Below are 6000 nucleotides of genomic sequence, written 5' to 3' on the forward strand. Positions count from 1 at the left end.
GGAACCTGAAGGTTGATGATGCTGATTCCTACTTACCTCACCACCAACCCATCAGAAGAATGTCCACAAGCTGATCACACCCTCTCTGAAACATTACTATAAAACTTCTCACTATCGTCTCCAAGTTAAGACACAGTTTTTCCAGGCAGGAGCCCGTTGTGTCCCCCTTTGCCTGGCAAAGTAATAAAACTATCCTTTTCTACTTCACCCAAAACTCTGTCTCTGAGATTTGATTCAGCACCGATGTATAGAGAAGCTGTGCTTTTGGCATCATAGCCTCTGCAAATGGGGCAGAAGACACTCCCCAAAGCCCCTTATCTCCGCAGTAGGTGACTCAGGAGTACTGTGGCCTCAACTTCTCTAAGAATAAGGCCGGGGAAGGCAAGATTTGGATAAAGAAGGGTTCACTGGGGGAATCAGCTACCTCCCAGGATCATAAATACCATGGAGACCCACAAAAGCATTATGGAGGTTGGGCAAGGGCCAAAAATGAAAATACCAAGCCTTATGAGGTCAGACATGACTGAATTTGTGGCCTGCACTGTCCCCGTTTCTCACCCTCACCCTACAGTCACCTTTATATTGTTTGTGTATATGTCTGGATCTTAGTTTCGCCTATCAGCTGGTTAGGTATGTGCCCCAAATGCCCCTTCTTTTCTAAATCTCACATTTGAAAACCAGAGGAGTCTTACTCTGAATCTTTTCTTTTCTCTTCTTTTTTCCCTTCCTGAGGGCGCTTACTTGGGCAATCTACCTATGTATATGCCTCTATTTTCCTAGGAGTCTAGAGGAGCAGGAAGACTTAGGCCAAGGCTTTACTTTGTCTTTCCACAGTATTCTCATACACATCAGAAAATTTAGAGAAAAAATGTCTGTTGATTTTCAGGTCTGAGATTATAATAAAGTCTTCATAGTAAGTATGCTTCTTTAGGTATAAATTCAAGATAGAAATATATGAGATACATACTTATCTTGATTTTAAGCTTCTGCTAGCTCAGTGATCACATTTGTTTAAAATAAAATTCTGCCAAATATCCATCAACTCTTCAATAAAATATGGTGTATGCATATAAAGGAATATTTATTATTCAGCAATAAAAAGAAATGTAGTACATACTACAACATGGATGAACCTGGAAAATATACTGAGTAAAAGAAGCCAGTCGCAAAGGACCACATATGAAAGATCAGTCATTGCCTAGGGTTGGCTGGAGGAACAAGGGAAAATAAGAGTGAATGCTAATGGGCATGGGTTTCTTTTGGGGCTAATGAAAAAGTTCTAAAATTGATTATGGTGATAGATAAACAACTCTGAATATACTAAAAGTTATCGAATTGTATACTTTAAATAGTTGAATTATATGCTATGGGAATTGTATCTCAATGAAGCTGTTAGAAACTAAATTTATGGCTATAATGACTTTTAGTAAACCCAATAGAACCACATAACTCAGTGTGATAGAATGTAAAGAAAACGGTTTTTAAATTGGGAACCTTATACCCTTAGTATGGACTTGTCATTTTGAAGAACTTAGGCCAGAAACAAAAAAAGCTAATGGTTACTGAATACCTACTGGGTACCAGTCACTGTGGTAAGGACTGTGAGCCTCAACTTCTTCATCTGTATGATGAAGACGTGTGTTACAGAATCTGTAAAGACTTCTTGAAATTCTTAAATCCTATGATTCTGGTTTGTAGGTGGGAGTGAAAGACGCGAGAGAGGGCCTTGAGACTGAGTCCCTTTAGTCAACTCCTAACATTGTAGGCAGTAATACTACCTCCTATACTCAACCACCTGGATAAATTTCCAGCACCCACCTCTAACCCCACGGACTGAGATTATTGTTAAAGACTAAGAGTCATTCAGGAAAACAGGTTATGTTGTAGATTTAGAGTAAATGTTTACGGGACTTCCCTGGCGGTCTATTGGTTAAAACTCTGCGCTTCCACTGCAGGGGGCATGGATTCAAACCCTGGTCAGGGAACTAAGATCCCATATGTGCTGTGCAGTGCTGACAAAAAAAAAAAGACTACATGTTTACTTTTGGTTCCTACAAGGAAGGAAATTCCATTTCAAGAGATTCTTTGGCCTTTGCACAAATAGTGAGGATGCTAATGGGAGCTGCAGAGAGGAGGAGCTGACTAGGGAAGGAAGGGAGGAGCTTCTTCCTAAGCTCAATTACTATAATCACTGGAAGAGCGAAATTGCTGGTCTTGCTGTTTGTCTAGACTTCTGGAACTTTTACAGTTGTTTCTATGTAACTCAATTTCTCTGGTTTCACAAACTACATTTTCCCACATGGGGAGAGTGGGTCGCTGGAAAAGGAAGAGAAGACAGGGCTACTAGTGCACAAAACCCTCCATCTATGGCAGTGTGAAATAAGTGATTTATTACCCCTTACAAATTAGAACATGCTCGGTGAGGCAGTCCAACTATGGAACTCAGGGCTCTTGAAAATTGCCAGAGGACTTTTCTGAGCCCTCAGTTTTTCCTTTGAAAGTCTTTTAAGGTGTCAGGATAAGATGGCTAAATCTGTCCAGGTTGAAGTTGCAAGAAGGCCTATTCCCTTGTAGCACCCCCCCCCCACCCTCCAACCCCCCATCCAGAACATCGGACTACCAGAAATGCCTCTAAAATGAGGAGGCTGAACATTTGGCTGAAGCAAGAATCTCATTATAGAGTCTGTTTTAGATGGGACCAAGGTCTGTTGGTCATATTTGTGTTCAGGTCTATGTTCTCGCCACCCCTTTCTGACCTGGGTTGGTGGAAGAAGTGGAAAAGAAGGCCCATCACCTACCTCTCAGTATACTTTTTAAAAAATATATTTATTTATTTATTATTTATTTATTTTGGCCGCACCGGGTCTTAGTTGCGGCTCATGGGCTCCTTAGTTACAGCATGTGGGATCTTTAGTTGCAGTATGTGAACTCTTAGTTGCAACATTCCTGTGGGATCTAGTTCTCTGACCAGGGATCAAACCTGGGCCCCCTGCATTGGTAGCATGGAGTCTTAGCCACTGGACCACCAGGGAAGTCCCTCGGTATACTTTTTATAGCTGAAGTTCACTCTGGGAATAACAGACATATATTCAAAACAGTGGGTTAGTTGGATTTTTTCCCCCAATTATAGACAAAATGTATACTCACTATAGAAAATTGGCTAAATACAGAAAAGCACAAAGAAATTTAAAACCACCCAGAAAATCCCATTTCCAAGATATCACATGGTTAATATTCAACAATCTGTAAGGTGATCCAGGAAATCATTGTCCTTGTGGGAGAAGAGTCGAGTGCAAGGGGACCCTCTTTGTCTGGAGCAAGTAAGCATCCAGTGAAACTCACCAGCAAGAAACCTGAATTTTGTTCACCCACCCCATCACCCCTCACTTGAGTCTCCTAGGTAAACAGATGAGAAAGGTATACATTAGATTTTTAGGAAACATCAGACAAACCCAGAGCCCATTTCCAAAAGAGTCTTTAAACAGATTTCACTGGGGATGACACTATCAATCCATTCTAGTTTAGAAATTAATTTTGACATACTTTTTAACAGTCATGCTGGGAAAGGAATGGAGATGAGAAGAAACTGTCTGATTTTTCTGAATACCAATTAGTTTGTGTATATGATTTGAGGGGAAGGTCTTAATTACCCAAAACATTGCACCTGAAATCCACCATCTTTAAGAACTCAGTGCAATTCAGCCAGCACTTGTTGCCTATTAGATGCTGGTCCTGTGTGAGGCCCAAGTTGAAGGTGGTAGGCCAAGGTCAAGATGAGTCAGGCACGATATTTTCCCCCAAGACAAGCAGTCTAGTGAAGGAGGCAGGTTTGGAAGCATAAGTCTAGTACAAGTGCAACAATCTAAATATGTATAAAGTGCAGTGATAAAGAAGAAAGAGTAGTTAACTGTTTGGAGGTTATTTAGGTGAAGTTCTCCTGGAGGATTTTGCCAAGGGGAAGGTAATCTCAGCAGAGGATTGGCTTGGGAGTTAACTCACAGATTCAGATAAGCAGAGAAAAATGATTTATTTGTTTTGTCTAAACCTAATCTGGCCTACTTTCTGAAACCTCACTCACAGAATCGACCAAGTTCAAAGGAAAGCTTGGTCTAAAGGGATTATTGAAACAGTAACTTTAGGTCACGTGCAGTCTCTCTTGGATAAGAATGATGAGTCTTTTCAGCTAACCTCTCCCCTTCCCGGTCCTCCCCTTTAGAGTATTTAGATTATAGGGAAGACGCATTTCTTCAGCCACTTGATCAAGGTAGATAAATGTGAATGGGGTTTTTGGATCCATGAAGTGACCTTCACTCTTTTCTTCTGGTCTCTAAGCAATGTTCCTTGCTTGCCTAGTCTCTAGATATCCAGCTGGCCTTCAAAGTTGAAGTTTTCAGGGATTTCCCTGGTGGTCCAGTGGTTAAGAATCCATGCTTCCACTGCAGGGGACGCAGATTCTATCCCTGGTCGAGGAACTAAGATCCCACATGCCATGAGGCGAAGCCAAAAAAAAAAAAAAAAAGATTGAAGTTTTGAACTACTGGAACTCAGGGTCCATTCTTTTGGCATCACTCCCCATCTAACTTGGCCTTCTTTGACTCTGATGTTACCTGAGACATCCCTGAGGTCTGGCTATGATGGTAGCCTTCCCTGCAGCCTTCACCTCAGAGCTACCTGCTGCCTACTGCCCATCCCCACCCCAAGTTCCCAGGCCAGATTAAGAAAGCTAAACCTCTGGGACTTCCCTGGTGGTTCAGTGATAAAGAGCCTGCCTCGCAATGCAGACTACGCAGGTTCGATCCCTGATCAGGGAGCTAGGATCCCACATGCCGTGGGGCAACTGAGCCCGCATGCCACAACTACTGAGTTCACATGCCTCAACAAGAACCCCCTTCCTACAAACTACAGACCCCACACGCTCTGGAACCTGTGCACCACAACTACAGAACCCACGTGCCCTGGGAACCCATGCGCCACAGCTAGAGGGAAGCCCATGCACCACAACGAAGAGCCCGCACCCCGCAATAAAAGATCCTGCATGCCTCAACGAAGATCCTGGATGCTGCAACTAAGACCCGATGCAGCCAAAAATAAATAAAATAATAAATAAATAAAACTTAAAAAAAAAAGAAAGTTAAACCTCTGAGCTTCACACCACACAAGTCCACAACACAGCCAACTTGAGGTACTTGTTCCCTAGGTTGACATGGGCTGGTCTCCAAGGCAGCATCATTCTAAGCCCCGGATAAGAGGAGGGTAGAGCCCTCAATGTTACTTTCGTTTATTCAACAATTCTCCTACTCTCTGGGACAAAGCCTGGACTTCCAAAAATATGGATGCCTGTCTAATAGTCTTATTCCCTATTCCTGTTCTCCTTGCCCCCCTCTTACCAATCTTTCAGTCTGAAATGTGAGGCCTTTTCCCATATATTCTTTCTCCATCTCAACTTCAAGTGAAATCTTAATAGTGAACAGAGGTATTTTCTCTACATTTTGGGAGCCCTGCAGGCTGGGCTACCGATATGTTATAAAGTGGTGGTGGAAGGGCTTCCCTGGTGGCACAGTGGTTGAGAGTCTGCCTGCCGATGCAGGGGACACAGGTTCGTGCCCCGGTCCGGGAGGATCCCGCATGCCGTGGAGCGGCTGGGCCTGTGAGCCATGGCCGCTGAGCCTGTGCGTTCGGAGCCTGTGCTCCACAATGGGAGAGGCCACAACAGTGAGAGGCCCGCGCAAAAAAAGAAAAAAGTGGTGGCGGAGGTAGAGTGCTATGGGTAGGGGTCAAGAACTTTGTCTGGTTTGCCAGACTAATGTCTTGGTGCACGCACTTAAATTGGTCTTATTTACATCTTGCTCTTCGCATTCCATCTGTATCTGCCTAATCTCCCTCCCTGCCTCTCCATCCTTTATGTTAAGGCAATGGCAATGGTATGGGCGTGAAAAATATTTTAGAAATCCAGTGGACAGAACTTGGTAGATTTAGAGGATGATAGAAGGGGACCCACAG

This window comes from Phocoena phocoena, chromosome 19 (genome assembly GCF_963924675.1).
Source record: "Phocoena phocoena chromosome 19, mPhoPho1.1, whole genome shotgun sequence".
Lineage (NCBI taxonomy): Eukaryota > Metazoa > Chordata > Mammalia > Artiodactyla > Phocoenidae > Phocoena > Phocoena phocoena.